The following is a 21,414-nucleotide window of genomic DNA, read 5'->3' on the forward strand; positions in this document are numbered from 1 at the left end:
ATCTTTTTGTCAATTGGGATAGACATGGGCTTACACATACTCAAATCAAACTTTTTCAGTATTTTCTTACAGTAGGTACTTGGGAAAGTTGGATAGTCTTCTCTCTCTTGTTTCTTATTATCTTGATGCCCAGCACATATGAAGCTTCTCCAAGATCCTTCATATCGAAGTGTTGTGCAAGAAAATTTTTGTCTCTATTGCTAGGGCAATTTAGCTACTAACAATTAGCATATCATCCACAAATAACGATATAAAGACCACATCACTCCCATTGACCTTTTGATATATGCAATAATTCTCATTAATGTAGAGAACCCTGCAAGAGCAAGGATCTTTTGAAATTTTACGTACCACTGTCGCGATGCTTGATTCAGGCCATAAAGAGATTTATTATGTTCACATATTAGGTTCTTTTTCCCTTTCTCCTCAAATCCCTCAGGTTGGGTCATGTAAATTTATTTTTCTAAATCCCCATTTAGAAATGTTGTTTTGACATTCATTTGATGAACCTCAAAGTCAAAATGGGCTGATATAGCTATAAGGATTCAGATGGATGGAAATTTGGTACCAGGGAAAAAGGTTTCCTCATAATCTATCCCTTCTTTTTTAGTAAAACCCTTTGCAACTAATCTAACTTTGTATTTTTTTATTTTCCTTTCAGAGTTTAACTTTTTCTTGAAAATTCAATTACAACCAATGTCTTTAAACTTTTGAGGTAGAGGTTCTAATTCACATACATGGTTTTAGTTAATGGAAGCATACTCATCTTTCATAGCTTCTACCCAGTATTCCCTTCCAGGACAGGTCAAGGTTTCACGGTAAGTTTTAAGTTCTGAATCTGGATCTTCCCCAACCCTATCAAATGTTCCCCAAGGTAGACAAACTGTTCTAGGTATAAAAGTGGTCTGCTGACTCAGTTACTTCGTCTTGGTTCAGGTAAATGTTCACTTTCTTTAAGTTCAAGTTCAAGTTCAGGTTGGGTTGGTTTAGAAGTTTCGAGTTCAAGGTCTCGAATTACATCTTTGTTTTTGGCCTCCTCATAAAAGTCAGCTTGTTTTCTACTTACCCTTGCTTCAAAGAACTCTTCCTCGAAGAAGTCAGCATCGCAGCTTTCATTAACCGCTCCGATTTCAAGGTTGTAGAATCGATACCCTTTACCATGAATTGGGTAACCAATGAAAATGGTTTTGATAGTTTTGGGTTGCAATTTGGTTCTATTTTGATGTGGAATAAGAACATGGGCTGAGCAACGCCAAACGCTCAGGTGTTCAAGGGAGGGAGTACGACCTGTGAAAATTTCGTGAGGAGTAAGTGGGACAATTTTTGTGGGAGCTCGATTAAAGATGTAACATGCCGTCAACATGTTTTCTCCTCAAAATTTTAAGGAGAGTATTGCTTGCCCCATCATGCTCCTTACCATTTCAACTAAAGTCCTACCCTGCCTCGCAACTATACCATTTTATTCGGGACTATAAGGCATAATGTATTGATAGATAATTTCATTTTCAACGTTCTTTGAAAAGGTCAGATGAATATTTCTCCCCTCTATCGGTTCTAAGAACTTTGATTTCCAGGTTGGTTTGATTCTCTACTTCGGCCTTATATTCTTTGAATTTTTCTATAGCTTTCGATTTTGTTTGAATAAGGTACACATGGACAAATCGCAAGTGGTCATTTATAAAAGAGATAAAATATCTTTTTTCACTTTTTGTGGTCAGATTCATAAATCCACATATGTCACTATGAATGATTTCCAATACACTAGTAGCTCTTTTTTCCCTGGTGGTATTTTTTTTCATTAGTATTCCTTGCACACAAGACTCGCACACTTTCGATAAATCTCCCTTACAATTTTGAAGAATCCCATCTTTTTTCAATCTTTCCATTCGTTTGATATTAATGTGTCCTAACCTCATATGTCATACGGTAGCATCTAATTCATTAGCGGATGACACATAAGCAACATTATCTTTTATTTCAATAGTAAATAGCCCATCTACAAGTCGTCCAATCATGATCACATCTTTCCCTTTATTGACAACCACTTCTCCCCAATGAAAGTGGTAGTGAATCCACTTATAGACTCTTAGGAACTAAAACCAAGCACTTCCTCATATCAGGCGAATAAAGTGCTTGCTTCAGGATCAATGTGCTCCCACTCTTCAGTTTCAGCTCGAAATATCCAACTCTAAGTACATCAGTCTTCTGATTTCCTCCTATGTAAATATGCTGCGGTCCTAGCTGCATGGGAGTGAAAGAACGGAAACCATCCTTGGTGCTTGTGACATGGGCCGTAGCCTCTGAGTCAAGACACCAAGAAGCTCCCTTGGGGTCAGCCAGCATAGACTCAAAAACTACACATGTCAATTCTTTGTTGGTCCCTCCAGATTTGTTGATCCGACAAATATTGGCTATGTGGCCCATCTTCTTGCAAATAAAGCAAGTTCGAGTCTCTCTCCTTGCTCCCTTATTTCCAAAATCTCTCCTTTTGAATTATCTTTTCTTTCCAAACTTGTTTCTTCCCTTTTCTTTCTTAATTTTAAAAGAAGGTGGAGATTTTACCATATGCACGGTTTCGTTTGGAGTTGTTGTCAGTAGTTGCCTTGAATTTTTCCTCTCCTCTTCTGCTTTGATTGTAGTGATGAGCTCCTCCAGTTTTGATGCTTTCCTTCTAACTAAGATGGAAGATATGAAGATCTCCCATGAATTAGGAAGTGAATTCATAAGATGAATCACTTGCACAGATTCATTGAGTTTCATGCCTGTGTCTTCTAACTCTCTGAATAGCGCGTGAAAGACGTGTACATGATCTACAAACTTGGTACCTTCTCATAGCCATGGTTTACTTCATAAGAGAGGGTTCATCAACTCTCTTTCAAGTTTATCATAAATCTCACTTGCAGTATAGATTGACTCATACTCAGAAGCTACGAGTTAGTCATGGCAAATAAAAGAATGGGTATGAATCTCGTATTCCTGCTCTTTCAATTGGCGTACTCATCTTAGATTTCTTGAGATGAGTCGTCAATTGGACGATAGGGTCGGTCTTCAAAGAGTACCTCATGCACATTTTCCTTATAGAGCACAAATTTGATTTTCATTTTCTATGAAGCAAATTGTTATCAGCTTAATACATTATTTGGTTGTGGTAGAGATTCATCCCAACGGAGTTTGGGGTAGATTCTGAGAAGGTTCACTTCCAAGATCCAACTGGAAATTTCTATATAAGAAAAACTCACATTCAACATGTGATAAAGAAGGAGGGCATTCCTCACACCTTTGTCTCATGCAACTACTTTGCCGGATTTTTGCTTCCTCAACTGGCTCAACCTGATCTTAAAGCTCCACCTAGGGATAATATCATGACATTTGGAGATGGAAATAGAAAAGATCTACCTTAATTGTTTTTCTAAAGTAGTAATAAGTACAGTTTAATTATTCTGGGGTATGTAACATGGATTTTGATTCTAGAGAGGGATCATGGAATGGAGTAGAGATAGGCATGCCCTCTCTCTTTCTCTCTCTACTCGCCCTCTCTCTCTACTTCCTCTTTCTTTACTTGGCCTCTCTCACCAACCGCCCTGTCTTTCTACCCACTCTCTCTCTACTCGCTCTCTCTCTCTTCCTCACTCTCTCTTTACTTGCCCTCTCTCTATCTCTCTTTCTTCCCCCAGCAAGAATCTCAAACCCTTGTACATTGCAAACACTCCTACAATGAAGGAGTGTCTACTTTTTTGCCACTCACCTGCCCCTTGAAGGACAGGGAGCACCAAAGAGTGTCTATTTCTTTGCCACTCACCTGCCCCTCGAAGAACATGGAGTGCCAAAGAGGAACAACTGTTTACAGTGCAAATCGGGACGACCTCAGGATGAGAATCGACCAAATTCGCACCGCAAACTAATGTTTAAAATGTTTGCATTATCTTTGACACTCACCTGTCCCTCGAAGGACAGGGTGTGCCAAAGAGGGGCAACTGTTTACAGTGCAAATCACGACGATCTCAAGATGAGAATCGACCAGATCCGAACCACAAACTAATTTTTAAAATATTGATAGAGAGTAGGGACAATCAAATTCTAATATGAGGCTAGATCTATTCAAAAATGAGTAGATCAGCTATTATATCAGTAGTAGAGTCAGCATAGATCCAAAAACACGAAATATTGAATGAAATACGAAAAAAAACCTAGATCTAACATAACTAAAAAATAAAGGAAAAGATGATGAGAAATCCAAAAGCATGAAATATTGAATGAAATAAGAATAAAATCCTAGATCTAACAAACTAACTGAAAAATAAAGGAAAATATGAGAAAAATACTTGGTCGGGCTAGTTGGCCCCAAAAAACCCGAGGCTTCAAGGCCTCACCCATGTCATGACCATGGCGGCTATGTTTACATCGGGGATCCTCTTTGTTTCTCTTCAATGTTGACCAAGCCTTGGCTTGGTTGAATGTTTATCTTAGACCTGGTTTAAGCTTAAGGTTGCAGGCTTAATGGCTAGGGTTTGGCTAGAACTTGTCTAGATCTAGGATCTCTCACGGTTTTCTCTCTGGTCTCTCTAAGGCTCAGGTTTCTATAGGCTAGGGTTTTCAGCTATCTCTTAGTTTAAGATGGTCTCTCCCTAAAAGAGGCATGAAAATGTGTTTTTATAGACTGAAATGGGGACCATGGACTACGGTGTTCTATGGTTCAAAGATTTTATGAAATAGTATGGTCCTAAGGGTTGTCTAAGGTTAGGCAAATCATGGAATTTCCCAGTTTTTAAAAATGGGGTGTCTACAATATATGTGCATCCTTTATTGTGTGTATGATGGAAAAACGTATATATAAAATGGAATGTAGAAAGAAATTGATATGTAGAAACAGTTCATAAAAATCCAAATTATAAAGACAAAATAGAGAAATAGTGTATACATCAAGAAAATTCACAAACATTATTAAAAACATCAGTCTCTATAGGGTGCGGTTTGTACAGAGCCGAGGCTCTAAACAATCATCGTAAAGCACACCTTAAAATAGGTCAAGAAATGTGGTTTTAATACTGAAAATCTTTGTGATAGTCTTAAAATATATTTTTATCTTTAATTATGAAATTTAAAGCTTCAAAAATAGTGTACATTGAGCATATCTATGAAAATTTGAAAATTGACAGCCCAAAAATGCCTTACAAGATGCACTATTTCCAAAACTTGAAATCTATTTTTTTCTCATGTCCATGCATCTTAATGTCAACATGATCAATTTGAGGATATTTGGGCATGAAAATAACCTTTGCCAGTGGAAATTTTGAGGTGGGCTCTGATTTGATTATTTAGAGCCTCGGCTCTAAATAAACTTCTTCCTTTTCTATATAAACATAGTTTTGCATAATTAATTAGTGGTTTAGTAAAAAATATGCTTATAACTTTAATTATATTTTGTGTTCCCAATTTTGTGTACAGAACTTGCCTTGGCAGGGTGCTGAGGCTGCATTGACTCACTGAGTTTTAAAATGTTTACCATTAAAATGTAAATGTCAGACACTGTTAATGAAAGCAATGCACGGCAACAATGCAAGGAGACATTTTGCAACTAAATTTAGCCCTTAAAAATACCCATTATATTTTTTCTACCAATTTAGTGGTATGATTCAAACTTGAGATAGAGCCATTACAATTTCGACTCTTTTACCGATAAAGCTCTTATCCGAATGCTTTGACTAGATGGTTCCCATTAAATTAGAAGCAATACGGATCATTAGGAGCTTCTTCTGTAATGACACTCTTGGAATGTGGCGAGGATGTTTAGAAGACTATTCTAGTATTGTAGAAGCAGTTAAACAAGTTGATGTGGTCATTTGTGCAGTTAATAAGGACTAGGTACTCAACCAGAAGACTCTCATCAAAGCTATCAAGGAAGCAGGACGCATAAAGGTCATGGTTTTTATCATAGTGAGTTGAGCTTCGTATTTCTATTATTAATTTTTTGGCATTTCGTTGGGATTGGATGATGGAGAACTTGATGGGTTTCTCTTTTCTTTGTTTTCTAATGAAATCATTGGAACTGGATGGTGGAAAGCAATGGTTGAAAAGAAGCATTCATTACAATGAGTTTAAGTGTTGTGTACTTTGTTTTGTATCTATCATTGGATTTTTAGGGACTGTACTTTAAATTCCAGTCTGATGCTATTAAATGCACCTATTTGTTTTCATTGATATTTCTTCGGTCGTCAGTCTATAATTTCACCATAGTGCACAGTGATGGATTTTTTTTGCAGATATTTGGTCGAGTAATGAAATGAATTCAATAGTTGTATTGGCAAGGCCTTCTTCTTCTGCTTCTTCTCCTCATCCTCGTCCTCAAGAATGGAGAGTCTTCTAGCCTAAGTTTGGGATTTTTATCGTTGAACATGTAGCACTTATCACTATCCTATTTTTTGATCTCTAAAAGGGTTTCTGAGGACCTATCCTCCTCATTTGTGTTAATCTTAAGTGCTTGCATGATATTTCGCAATCTCAATGTGACTTTGTTGGGCTTGGTTTGTTTCGAAATTTTTGTCAATGATAAAATCAAGACTAAGTCTGGAACTATTTGTGGTTATGAACAAATGTTTCCATGATCTTGGATTTGACGTGAATTTTTTAATTGCTCCAAAGAAGCAAGCCAGTCCTTATCTTTTTCAGTAATTATCATCATCATCTGAGCCGTATCCACGTCTTTTTTAGGCCTTTTGGGCTTTATCCATGTCCATCGATGTCCTTTTAAGCCTTCACATTGCCCTTTTGAAGCCTTCCACTCGAATTAAATTGCTCCTCCTCACCGGTGTTGTACTCGGTCTACGCTGCATATGTTCAGCCCCCCACTATATATGTCCAGTCCACCTCAGTCTACTTTTCCTCATCTTATTGCCTATTAGAGCCACCTCTAAGTTTCCCAATCTCTAAGTTTGTTAGCTGAAAATAAGATGGCTTTGATAAGGAGGCAAAGTGAGGTGGGGATTAAATGAATTTTACGGTTGAAGTGAGAGAAATCTCAAAAATTCAGGAGCTTTTTAACTGGAGGATGATCTCAAAATACATTTTGCTCTATGTGATTGTGACTATGCTTTAAGAAAATTGAAATCATCAACATGAGGAAGAACTTAATGACCATGTGTCGCGTTCACTAAATCATTTTGTGGACTTTGACCTTGCTGGTCTTTTTGTGTCCCCAGGGTTTAGAGAGGTGAGATTATTTTTTGTTTGCTGACTCTAGAAGTTGGGCTTGAACTTCTCTACCTTCTTTTATTGTGAGAAGGAACCTTGCTTTCAGGATACAATTGAAAAGGAATTTGTCAATAGTAAGGGAAATATGTGGAGATGTAGATCCTGTCAAACAAGTGTTCTATGGAATAAAGGAGGAAGATTTTTGCATGACTAGTGATCAGGTTGCTTCAATTTGAATTGGGGAAAAGATTTCTTCAAACCTTTCTTTTGATTGCTTATATGAAATTTTGGGAACATGTGATGTTTTATCTAGGAGAATAAGCCAACATGAAGCAGATTTGTCCATACAGATTTTGCCTTAGCTTACTAGCAATCTGAGGTTAGTTACCATCAGCTTCCTTGTTTAAGAAGGGACTTGGGGAGTTTATAGTGGCCTTTACCAGATGCATCTCCTTCATTCTATCTCTCGACCTTTCCATTTTTCTCATCTTTCACTCTCCTTTTCATTCTATGCTCCGCTGCCTAACCGCACTAGTAATTCTTTTCAAACCCCTCCCGCCCTCTTCTCTATCTTCTTCTTCTTCATATTTTTTATTTTCATTTTTATTTTTTATTTGGATAAATGACCCCTTTCTCTTATTTTCAAACCCCCACCATTCTTCCTCTTATAAACATTCTAAAAAACTCTTTAAGGTTCTTATGCCTTTTCCAAACCTCCATTCCCTTTTCTTCTTCCCAGCATTCTAAAGAACTCTCCACCCCTTTCTCTTCTTCCCAACACTCTAAAACTATCCCACCCCTTTTTCTTCACTCACAAAAAGAACCAAAAAATCTCCCATTTGTAGAGTGTCATCTCCAGGTGTTGGTATTCTGGAGTGGTTTTGTCACCATTATCTGTTGCATTTTATTTTACTGTCAAATGCTTCTTCATGCATATCAAGGAAAACATAACTTTGAGAAATCATGATACTTTCTTAATTTCATTGAATCTTCTGGAAGATCGTCTTTTGTTTAAGAAGAAAAGTGCTTGAAATAAAAGGAACATTGAAAAGAAATTGAACTCAACGTGGGAAAAATTTATTTTTCCAATAGCAGACCCTGAGAAGGTTCATATGCCAGATCCTGCTGCCAATTTATACATAAATAAAGCTCACATTCGAGATGTTATCAGAGTGGAGGGCATTCCTTACACGTTTGTATCATGCAACTACTTCGTAGGAATTTTGCTTCCTCAACTGGCTCAACCCGAACTTGAAGCTCCACCTAGGGATAATATCTTGATATTTGGAGATGGAAATAAAAAAGGTTTGAGCTTGATCCTTTTGCATGAATAAAAGCAGGCACGGTTTAATCGTCCAAGGTACTTAATAGGGAATCTAATCCTAGAAGGCAATTTTGTGATGAATTATGTACAAAGGCACGTAGAACTCAAATTTAAATAGGGACACTAATTCTACTCCATCATTTTCCTTGGTTTTTTGGTGATTATTTAGTGTTCACAGCAAATGTAATCAAGATAAACACTCGTGGGTGTTATTCAATTGGAAAGACATGGTGATGAGTACAATTAATGGAACAAGCATTTGAATGTGAAAATGAGATGCGCTAAAATTACCGTAGGGACAAAATAAATATGTGCTGTTATGTAAATAACTATAGGATTTTACCATACAACTTGTTGGACTTTCTTTTCTTTGTTCACCATAAGGAGCAATCATCAGTATGCTTGTTTCTACAGCTGTGTTTGTCAAAGAAGAAGATGTTGCATCCTTCACAATTAAGACTGTGGATGATCTAAGGACATTGAACAAGGTTATGTACATGAGGCCACCTGGTAATACGTACTCAATGAATGAGCTTGTTGCACTGTGGGAGGAAAGGATTGGCAAGAACCTTAAGAAGTTCTACGTATCAGAAGAACAAGTCCTCCAATGTATTCGAGGTATGGAAGAAAAACATGCTCTTCCAGCAAATTAAAATTCCATCACTTGGTGTGTATTTTGTCGAGGGGTGCAAAATAATAGAGAAATCATAAATCTTCTTTCTTTTCCCATGAAATTGCTTAACTGCCCATCTTTTATTATGTCGGTTGCTAAGCATGGTTTTAAAATCCAAAACGTAATTACACCAAAAAGAAAAGCATGATGGTTGGGCAAAGAACCACAAGTACCCATGTTCTTTTATCCTGTTGAGTCCTATCATTTGAGAGTTGCATGTTCATTTATATTTTTGGATGTAATATTGTAATTATTTGATAATTAAGGGGCACATTTATTCTTCAGAAGGTTGTTTCGCCCATGCCTTATCATACTCCATGTGGTGTTCCTTATGTACTTGGCATGGAGACCCATTTCTGCAATTGCGGTGGCCTTAGCAAAATCTTACTTTAGTTGGTTCACTTATTATGCTAATTTGCATCTTTTTTAAATTCATTGTCCTGCATTTAATCCATTTCCAAGCAACTTTTCCATGATATTGATATACTCAGCATTCATAAAAGGTGATCATATGAACTTTGAGATTGAGCCTTCTGGTGTAGAGGCTACCCAGCTTTATCCACTGTCAATGAATATCTCGATGGCCTACTGTAAGTTCTTGTATGGAAATTCTTCTTTTTATAGCCATTGTTGATGACTATCTTGATGGCTACTTTTTGCCATTTATTGTTGACAATGTACTCTTTGTTTGGGTGCTCATCTTATTATTTTACTTTCTAAGACTCTTATAGTATTTAGTATCATTTGTTCTCTATACCTGATTTATATTACATCATGAGTTCTAATTATTGCAGTTGATGTTTGGGAATTTTATTACATTGCTTCAGTTTGCTTGTTTTTGGGTAGAATATGCCAAACACAATGGTAAAATTGATTTACCGATGAGAATGAACAATGATAAGCAAAGCCAAGGAGTAATCATGGTAGAATGCTTATAGGTTGGAGATCACAGGGCTGTAAATGTGATTATAGTCTGCTAGACTTCATCATTCAATACTATACTAGGATATCCACTAGGCCTCTTTCTTGCCCTTCATATAGGAGATAACTAGACACCTTTCAGATTCTCTCTCCTACATTCACTTTATTGTTCCCCAAGAAATAGGGCCTCAAGGTTTCTTCATGGTTGTCGTTATGTAACTGTTTTCCAAAATGTATTCTTTTAAGAAAATAAGTTAAAGGTGACCATATTATATTTGGAAAAGTTTAGGATTCCTATTTATGTGGTGATTGAAATCCCTTACGAGGGTATGTGTCACCAAATCACCATAGCCACATATACATGTTTGGACATCATAATTTTTTAAAAAACGCTTTTCCCAACTTTTGGGTATTTATGATTACATTTTGTTATGAGGTTTGTCACGCTATTGCTGATATGCCATGACAAAATGTTAATAATTTTCATCATAAGGATTTTCATGCTAATGCAAATTTTATCACCCATGAAGACCGTTCTAAAAAAACTTATGCATATATCTGACTCAATACATTTTCAAAGTCCATTAAAATACATTGAAATATTGCACTTCAATGTGCCTTCCCTTGGGGCTATTTGATCCAATTTGTCTTGATTTAATTGTGGGATGATTATCACAAAACATATGAACTAAAATTGTTGATTGAATGTGGCTTCAAATCATCTATTCAGCGTGTTGTCTAGACAACATTAGGATAAGCAATACTATAACTACATTCTGCTTCTTGTGTGTACTGAGCAACAAACCATTGTTTATGCTAGATCGAAAAATAGTTGCACTTCCATAGAGTAAGGCACACATTGAGGTTGTCTTACTATCTTTCTTATGCCCCACAAAAGTCAATATCAAAATATCTTAGGACTTAAAAGCTTATCTACTTGAGAAAAAAAACTTACAATGAGTGATTCCCTTTGTAAGCTTTTATTGGTGTTTTAAAGTCCAACTTTTACACTTTAATGGAGTTGAGAAACAAACTGCGAAGGATTGATGCATCTCTGTTTAATTTTGAGTGTGGGTTTATTTGAAATTGGTCTTATTTAGAATTCTTCCCCTATAATCCCACCCAAATAAAAAAATAGAAAGCACAAAACCTTGTGTACGACTTAGTTGTGTTTGACAGGCCAAACTCGATTTTCTGCCACAGTTAAGCTCAATCACTCCAGCCTACTTCTATGCTTTTAATTCACTTCAACTACTAGTTTAATCAGGGCCATCAATTTTGGGTGACAGGCCGGAGGGATTCTCTTTATTTTGTTTTAATTTTCTATTTTTTTTCTTTTTGTTGTTTCAATTTTTCCTAGTTTCTTTATAGTTTTTATGTAATTTCAAGCCAGCTTTGCCCGATAGTGTATGAGAAGAATCTCTTCCAACAGATCTATCTTCCCATAGACTCTGATCTTTTATGCCGAGTTTTATTGTTTTAGTTTAAATCATAAATGAGAGAAGACTTCATTTTTTTGTTATAAAAATATGGATTTGACTCTTGAAATTTGCCCTCAAAAAATCAACCATTTTCCATTAGGGCATTATTTGGCGCATGTGTAAAAATACGTCCATGAGAGTATCTTCACATGAAAGACCTCAATGTGATTAGATACAGGAGTTTTTTCACAGCAATTGACTGTCAATTGGTGTGAAAAAATGTGCTAGGACTAGTTGGTGTGAGAAAAACTCCCGAACCTTAATTATCCTTAATGATTAATAAATTGTTTTGTAAAAACGGAATTCTTTTTATGATTCCTTAAAGATTTTGGCTGTTATAGTAATACATTATCTATGATGAATTTCGAGGCAAGTTCAAGAAAAACTCACCCGCACCTCTTGAAAGTGACAATAAAAGAAGGATAAGGAAACTAAGCACCAGAAAGTTTGATGGAATGACCATTCTATCCGTGTAAAGGTCCTCGGAGGAGGGTTCTAGAATCTTATAATATTCTTCTTTAATATATTCTATTAGTTTTCTACATTTAAATGGTTACACTCACTATTTTCTCCCTTCAATTTTGTGGGTTCCAAGCATTCTTTTTCGTGAATTTCTTACCATCCTTTGCCAACATTTTACTTATTTCGCATTGTAAAAAAAAAAGTAGAGAATAAAAAATGTAGTTTTCCATCTACTCGCTACATCGATAAAGGTTTTGCATTTTTTTTCTGTCACTTGATACTGTGCTTTAACTAACGGATGAGGTTTCTAAGGCCTAGGTTCTATAAAAGCAAAATAAAGCCTCACCTCAAATCCTCAGAAAGCACCTTTGGCAGCAAAATCTCCATTACAGCTCTAAAATCAATTTCTAACACCGACAATAGAAATTTGAAACTAAAAATATATAAATCTTGTGGATCTATGAACACTTATTTTTAGGGTGAAATGGATGGTCTAGATAATTTTTTGTAATATACACTATTTTTAGAGCTTTAAATCCTTTTTTTTTTTTCATAAACATAATGTTCAAGCCACTCATATGAGCAGTATAAAGGTTTTTCAATGCTTGAATTGCAATTCTGAATGAGTTATGAGGTGAGGCTTTAGTTATTTTGATAGAGGTGCAGCACAATCAAACCATTTTTCTTAACCTAAAAGAAATGTAGTAAGTTGAACTGGTCATTCTTGAGTGGTTTTCTATCATTCCTACTTCTGAGTGTGAAGGTTGATGAGAGAACCCGTCCCTTTGACTCTTTTGGGGATCTTTTGGCAAATTTTAAGGGGATCTATAAAGTTACCTTTAAAGGCCCGGGTCTTTTGGCTATAAGTTTTTTAAGGACTTGACCTTAATTACCTTTGACTCTTTTGGGGAATAACTAATATGCCTTAATTTTTTTTCTTTTCTTTTTTTTTCTTTTTTTGGTCAAAATTGAGTGCACTAACAAACTGTAGAGAATTTGTAAGTGATTATGGGTGAAAAAATTCGTTCTATATTACACCTTATCCAAAATTAGGTCTTTTTTTATCTAAAGGAAAATTTATTAAAGTACCTATAAGAGAAGAACCTATTTGCAACTATTCCAACTCAGGATCATTTGTATTTTTATAGTATTTTTAAAATAAATAAAAAAATTTAGGTAAAGTATGAATTTGTTTATCTCCCTTAGGTAATTTGATAAATTTCCCTCATCTAAATGACGTATAATAATCGTTTTCCCAAAATCTATATGTTGTTTGGTGTTTTTATATTTCAAAGAACTTTAAAGTAAACCTAAATAAATAGGCAATATCACGCAATTAAGTACATTCTCTCCATGAAGCAATGAACATTTTTGGAAGTTTTATGAAGCATCTTACCCCATTAACTTCAATTTGTCCAATTTCATTAAATAAATTACTGCGAGGCTTATCGCATATGCACATATGGCTATGAGAGAGAGAGAGAGAGAGAGAAATGGGGTAGAATGTCTGTCTCTTTTATTGCGTGAATAACTTTTATTAGTAAGTATCACTGGATTATTTTTATATTTTTGGTATCATTGTCAAAAAAAAAAGTTTTATATTTTTGGTAAGGTAGCTCATCTTGCTTTTTCTTGAGAAAGAATCCATGTCATTCGCGCATCTCCAACTAAAACGCCCCTCTACATAATCCTCGAATGACCTTCGAATTTGTGTTTTTTTTTTTTTTCCCCTTCAATTGCATGGTATCAAGTCAAAAATGGTGATTTCATTGGATAAAGGTCTGTATTACTATTTACCAATGCAATACTTCTTTGCACTTTCTTCGAGGTGTTTCTAATCCAGGCGTGTTTTCTATCTCTCCCCTTAGCAGTCCGTTTTGAATGGAGGGATAAGATTGCTGCAATCACAATATCACATCTCTACACTATTTTATTTTTAATTTTTTTTATAAACTATTTGGCGCCCAAATTTTGAACGTTCACTCCTCTATTAAACTTGCACTACCATAAAATATATATATATAAATTCAATAAAATAAAATGATCAAAATACCCTTAAAATTTTCACGGGGTATTTTGATCATTATATTTTATCGAAAAATTATTTTTAATATTTTTTATAGGTGCATCCCAATGAGAAGATGGCATGTACCAAATTTCATATTCATACAATTTGTATAAAAAAAACTAAAAATAAAATACTTTGAGACGTCGAATCTAAGATCAAACGGTGAGTGGCTCTCTTGATCAAAATTGGACGACTAGATCGTAGGGGGAGGATAGAACTTCTATGATGTAGGAGAATTATAAAAACCTTTCCTCTTTATTCCATCACGTTCATTTTTTGACTTAAAAGTTTTCTAATTCATTCACGTCCTTACCCTTTTACACGTAACACATGCGGTGTCAAAATGTAAGGGGATTAGTTGTTGAAAAACATTTATATAAGGTTGCAACCTTAATTACAGATGCACTTCAAAAATCCATCGGAAAAAATTGTTTTAACGTTGAAAAACCCTTTAATTGATCATCTAGACATTGAGATGCATGAATATGAAAAAAGAAATAGATTTCGAGTCCTAGAAATAGTGCATCTTGCAACACATTATCTAGATCATCAATTTTCAAGATTTTCATATGTTTATAGATCTACTTGATTTTAACTATTTTTGGAGTTTAAATTTTTATAATTAAATATGAAAACAGATTTTCAGATAATCTTAAGAATTTTTTAGACCAGAATTACATGTTATAATAAAATTTGGAGAAGCACCTTAATTGGATTGTTTAAGGTTGAACCTTATAGAAACCACACCCATTTGATTGTTTAAGGCTATAACTTTATAGAAACCACACCCTTTTCATCATCATTATTATCATGTTTTTTTTCTAACTATTTAGAATCGGATCGGCTACACAAATCTTGATCTACTATTCAACTTCTTAAGAGCTTCAGATAGACTATACGTTTTTTTATTTTTTCTCACTACTTTCACTACTTCCATCAAGGTAATTAATTGTTTATCTTTCAACAATTAGCTGGCATTTGTAAAAATCAAATGTACACCCACAAAGAACCAGATCTCTTCCCTCAATCTCTCTTGCTTTCTCTCACGTAAATCATCTAATAACGAAAAGCTCTTTACATTGGTATGTCTAGGGCATGCATAGAATTACGGACAACGGCTATGTGAACCTTTTCTGGCAATGGGAAATGAAAGGGATTTTCAGTTTTGAGGAGCACAAATACGAGTCATATTTCCATTTCCGTACGCAGCGGGCTTGACCGTACCACTTTTATCCGCAACCGGCTCGCCTCGCTTATTTATTCCCTCCCTCCCTCTATGGTAAGGGAAAGAAAAAAGAAAAAAATATATATCACTTTTCAAAAGAAAAAATTTATATAAGGATGCTATTTTAAAAATGTAGAATTAAAGTACACCTCTAAAATCCATCATAAAAGGTTTTGTTTTGTTGTTGAAAAACTCTTAAATTGATCATCTCCACGTGGAGATGAATGAGTATAAAACGAAAAAAGTTTTAAAATCTCAAAAAATAATGTATCTTGCAACACATTATCTCGACCATCCAAGATTTATTTATAAATTCAATTGATTTGAACAATTTTTAAAATTTAAAATTTTACACTTACAGATAAAAATAGATTCTCAAATCATCCTGAAAATTTTTTACACAAAAATCATACTTATGATAAAATATAGAGGTACTATTTATTTTAGTACAAGAAGGTAACAATTATTTTTAGTCATTGTAATTTGAGAATGGCCAATGGCTTTAGTGGTAGTGTTGTTGAGCCTCATAGTAAGTCTCTGCCATGGCGATAGTTCGAGAATGCGCTACGGGGCTAGGGCCTTCGTGGTAGTTCGAGAATGGGCTAGGGCATTGGTGGTAGTTCGAAAATGGGCTAGGACATGGGCTAGGGCCTTGTTGGTAGTTCGAGAATGGGCTAGGGGGCTAGGGCCTTGGTGGTAGTTCGAAAATGGGCTAGGTCCTTGGTGGTAGTACCAATGACTCAAGAATGGGCTAAGGGCTTGGTCGTAGTTTGTGAATGGGCTAGGGCCTTGGTGGTAGTACCAATGAGTTGAGAATGGGCTAGGGCCTTAGTGGTAGTTCAAGAATTGGCTAGGGCCTTGGTGGTTGTTCGAGTATGGGCTAGGGTCTTGGCAGTAGTACCAATAAGCCCTATAATAAAGTTTTTTACTCCATTTTCACCAAATGGTAGGGCCTAAATCTCCAATGACTTACCACTTTTTTTAGGAACTTGGTTAGGGCTTAATTGGTTAGCGGTTGACGATTTGCAAATCCATCGGTTAATGATGATTGCGACTTCCTTATATCTAAAAGTAAATAGTCTCACTGTATGCATTTTTTTTTTTCGTGCATATATAATCTTGAAGCAGTTTCTAATTATGAATTAATTAATTTGTTTCTTTTTACTTTGGTAAATCAATATTGCCATATCATTTTCTTTTTATATTGAAGATCTGTTGTGTCAATGACTTTGAAATTTTCATGGAGTTTCTTGAGAATCCTAGTTTGTTTGAAGCTATATGATTTCACTTTGGTCCAAATGAACTTGGAACTTCATGGTTTTTTTTCTTAAGGGCATGCTCAACCACAGTGGGTTTCTTTTGATTTTCGCCAGAAGATTATATGCCCCAATAGAAGCATATTGTCCATTCACTCCCTTGCGTAAAATCCTACTCGGAATATTTTTAGGTAAAGGTTTATATATAGCTTAGGCTCTATACAATCAAATTACGGCACACCTCAAAATTTTCATTAGAAGAGGTTGTTTTGATACCCAAATATCCTCAAATTGATCATCTCAACATCAAGATGCATAGACATGAGAAAAAAAACAGGTTTCAAGGTTTGGAAATAGTGCATCTTCTAATGCATTTTTGGGCCGTCAATTTTCAAGATTTTCAAGTTTTCATAGATTTGCTCAATCTACACTATTTGTTAAGCTTTAGATTTTATAATTACAAATACAAATATATTTTAAGGCTATCACAAATTTTTCCTATATTGAAACCACATTTCTCGATACTATTTGAAGGTGTGCTCTACTTTGATTGTTTAGAGCCTCGGCTCTATACAAACTGCACCTATATTTTTAAGACCCCAAAGTTTGGGGATATAACATTCTCAATTTAGTAAACAACCTTAAATTTGAAAAAAAAATAAAAATTAAAAATAAAAATAAAAATAAAAATAAAAAAATAAAAAGAAGAAAGTGCAATCTATATGCATAAATTAAATGACATCTTAAAATTGAATAAAGACTTAAAAATTAAAAATAAAAATAAAAATAAAAATAAAAAAATAAAAAGAAGAAAGTGCAATCTATATGCATAAATTAAATGACATCTTAAAATTGAATAAAGACTGTCCAATTTTTTGAAAAGTCAAAAACTAATTGGTTATGATAAATACTAGTTTTTTGATTCAGAGGTGGATCCCAAAATTTTATACTGAATAGACTCTTTTGCATACTCCGATGGGAGTACGCTATACAGGCTTTTGTTTCTTTCCTGTGTTTATCGCACACGCACGCACAAGCTCGCAACTAAGCATACATGCCTCACACACATTTGTCTGTCTGCATGTTGCGCCATTCTATATGTGTCTTGATATCAATCAATGCATATAGCACACATACATTTCAATGCACACATATATGTGACCACATGTATGGCAATAACTATCGATTATGGCTTGTGTGTTTGAGCCTATGTGCATGCATATAACAATTAGCCTTTTGGACTTGATATTGTGGTGTTATGCAGAGGTTTTTCCCTTCAGAGTTTGGAAATGATGTTGATAGAGTTCATGCAGTTGAGCCTGCAAAGTCTGCTTTTGAAACTAAAGCTAAGATTCGTCGTGCCATTGAAGCCACAGGCATTCCTTATACTTGTGTATCTTCTAACGTTTTTGCTGGTTATTTCCTTCCCACCCTAGCACAACCTGGAGTTACCTCTCCTCCAAGGGATAAGGTTGTCATCCTTGGAGATGGAAATCCTAAAGGTTTGGTTCCACAGTCCTTGTTTATTGTTTGCTTATGCATGTGAAAACATCTGTTCGTATATAATAGGTCTTAATGCTCTGATCTAGCTTTTGTTAATCCTTTTTGCACGGTTGTTGCAATGATCTTTTGTGCATGAACTTGTAATAATGCATATTCAGGTGTGTTGTTTTAGTAGTTAAGAAAACACGGCCATTATTTCTTTATTTGACAAAGTAATTTGTCATTAGAGTCCTCCATAATACCATCATCGTCATCTGAGTCTTATCCCAGCTATTTCAATTGATAGAATATTTAATTGACTACATTGAAACCAGATTACCTAATGATAACGAATAAAAAAGATTTCTAGTGTTACAATGCAGTCAATTAAATATTTTATCAATTGACAGGACTAACAAGAAAAACAAACGCGCAAACATATGTTACTCTCCCCATTTTTCTTTCAAACACTTATATTTTGGCTACCATTTCTTCAGGAGTGCTAGAGCGGGCCATTGTTATATGCAACCATATTTATAGCAGACAATGTTTCTTGCTATATTTCCATAAATACGAGAGATGATTTCTCCATGCTGAAAATAAATTTTATTTTCTTGTCTGCCAATCATTTTGTTGTCCTTTTGGCCTTTGGTTTCTGATCTGCATATTAATGTGTCCATACATATGAAGTTGACACTTTCTAACTTTTTATGGCCAGCTATATTTGTTAAGGAAGATGACATTGGCACCTACAACATCAAAGATGTGGATGACCCAAGAACATTGAACAAGATCTTGTATCTCAGACCATGAGCTTGTGGCACTTTGGGAGAAGAAGATTGGAAAGACTATTGAGAAGATCTATGTTCCAGAGGACCCATTCCTCAAGAACATTGAAGGTGAGTGATTAGATTTCAATGGTTATTTAAATGTTTGATGGATTTCAACCCCATTTTCCATTGTACCCTGTTTGAATGTTAAAAGGGATGAGACTCAAGATTTGAACAGAACTTTTGCTTTCTACACTTCCCACTTAAGTCATTTCGCTTGCCATGGCAGTGCCAGAGCAAGTGAATGACAGCTAGTGAACATGTTTACATGGCTGACAGCTATTTGAACCAGATATAAGCTATTATAGACCAATATCACTAAAATTTGTCAATGTTTTGTTGGCTCTTTTCTTTTTTTCATGGGCCTTGCAGATTTCGTGGTGATTCATCATATGTGGCTGTTTAGTGAGCAGAGTCCTATGTTTTAACGCAACTACATCGTGTTCTCTTTTGCATGTGCTGTAAACCCCCTTTTCTAGCGTATTTTTGTTTTGTCACCTCAATCGAACTGATTCAGATTAATGTTCCCTTTTCAGTAGTTTACGAGTTTTTGGCTGGGCCTCTATGATATGGTTGGTAAATATATTGCCCCACAGCCAAATTTAATGAAAGTTTCAACCAAAAGTATTAAAATACAAAGCAATGGTTAAGGATCACTCATCAATGTTTTGAACTTGCTACAATTCTTATCCAGAGTCAATCACGTAACAGAACATCCCAATTGAAATCACATCAATTAGAGAGTTGCCGCTAATTATTATTTCTAAGAAGCTCATTCACAGTTTCGAGCTTCCGATGAAACTTACTCATTTGGTTAGCTTTTGTTTACTTTCGTATTTCTGCAGAGACTCCCTTTCCTGTAAAGATTGTGCATGCTATAGGTCATTCAGTCTTCGTGAAGGGTGACCATATCAACTTCGAGATAGAGAAGTCTTTTGGGGTAGAAGCCTCCAAGCTCTATCAAGATGTGACGTACACCACTGTGGATGAGTACCTTAACCAGTTTTTCTGAAACTTAAACAGTTTCTCTGAACCCCTTCTGCTTTTTCTTTGTTCTCACTTCATAAAATAATATACAGAGGGGGACGTCGATTGTGTATTTTCTATGAGGTTGCTTTAAAAGAATTAGAAAGAAACAGAGCTCTTCTATGTTGGACCACTGTTTCCTGTGTCGTGTATGTATCCTTGCTGAGAAATTCAGCTAGTTAGTTACACGTCTCTTTGGAGTTCTCATTGAGATAATTTGCTAGAACTGAAGCTAGTGATTGTCCTTCAGCAGATTAATGATTTCATTGCTTTGATTCAGATACCTGACCATCTAGATTTTTTCGGCGTTAGGTGTTTGATGGTTTTACGCACAACTCGAAAATTCTTCTTTCTTTTTTTTGATCAAATCGTGACTTGAAACCTTCAACAGTTATTTGGAGCCAAAGCTTTTGATGGCTTAATGACTCTCACCGATCAAATAAGATAAGGAAATGTATACAATGAGATCATTTACTTTTTTATATAAGGAGGTTAAATTCATTATTGACTGTTAGATCAATCGGGTAGTTGAGTATGTATCATCATTTGGACACAGCCAAAAATAAATTTTTTCGAATATTGTGACACTCGCGTCTATTAGATTTCACATTCAATGGTTAAAAGTGATAGTTGACCTCCTTGTACCAAAAATTAATTTGGGCAAGAAACTATTCGAGCATTCTCTCTCAAGAAATCTTACTCTCACCACATGCCAATGCTCAAATTAGTTTAGAAATACCTCCAATCCAACTCATGAGTAAATGCAGACGACATACATGCTTGTGTATGGTTCTCTGTGGTTTTTTTGTTTTGCAATCCTTATCTTGCACCTTGGTTTGGTTTCAAAGTCAGTCATCAATCAAATTTTTATGTGAGGATATATATATATATATAAGAACAATGAGGTTGGTATACTGCATAATGGACCTTGTTTATTAAAGGGTGTGATTTCTATAAGGCTGAGGCCCTAACCCAAGTGAGGCGCACCTTCAAATAGTGTCGAAAGACGTTTCAATATTGAAAATCTTTGTGAGTTTTTGAAAACTTGTTTCATCTTTCATTATAAAATTTAAATCTTCAAAATAGTGTAGATCAAACAGATCTATAAACACTTGAAAATCTTGAAAATTGGCGGTCCAAAAAATAACACATTATAAGATGCACCATTTTCAAAACTTAAACTATATTTTTCTAATGTCTATACATCTTGAGGTCAAGATGATCGATATGAGGATTTTTGGGCATCGAAACAACCTATTCTAGTGAATTTTTGTGGTGCGTGTTTTAATTTGATTGGTCAAAGTACTAACCTTTATATAAATTTTTTCATTTATTAAAATACTTAAAAAAATTTAATTAGTTAACATTTCACCTACAAATCAAGAAGCACTTAAAATAACCCTTATAGTTAGGGCTTAGAGATTTTAGGTATAAAGAGGTGAAGTGAGGACACGGTTTCAGTGTTAGCCCTGGCATCC

At 35.1% G+C, this 21,414-nt stretch overlaps 2 pseudogenes across 1 annotated transcript; both read left to right on the forward strand.

The window, feature by feature from the left end:
* Window positions 1-7,858: 7,858 nt before the first annotated feature.
* LOC148780443 (isoflavone reductase-like protein pseudogene) lies at window positions 7,859-9,819 on the forward strand (annotated as a pseudogene).
* A 7,870-nt stretch (window positions 9,820-17,689) lies between these two features.
* LOC18436408 (phenylcoumaran benzylic ether reductase Pyrc5-like) lies at window positions 17,690-20,215 on the forward strand (annotated as a pseudogene). Its single transcript, XR_016039954.1, has 3 exons — window positions 17,690-18,100; window positions 18,799-18,979; window positions 19,756-20,215. The product of XR_016039954.1 is annotated as a phenylcoumaran benzylic ether reductase Pyrc5-like (transcript).
* The last annotated feature ends 1,199 nt before the right edge of the window (window positions 20,216-21,414 follow it).

This window comes from Amborella trichopoda, chromosome 9 (assembly GCF_054954075.1).
Source record: "Amborella trichopoda isolate Santa Cruz 75 chromosome 9, AtrichopodaSantaCruz75HAP2 v2.0, whole genome shotgun sequence".
In the NCBI taxonomy this organism is placed as follows: domain Eukaryota; kingdom Viridiplantae; phylum Streptophyta; class Magnoliopsida; order Amborellales; family Amborellaceae; genus Amborella; species Amborella trichopoda.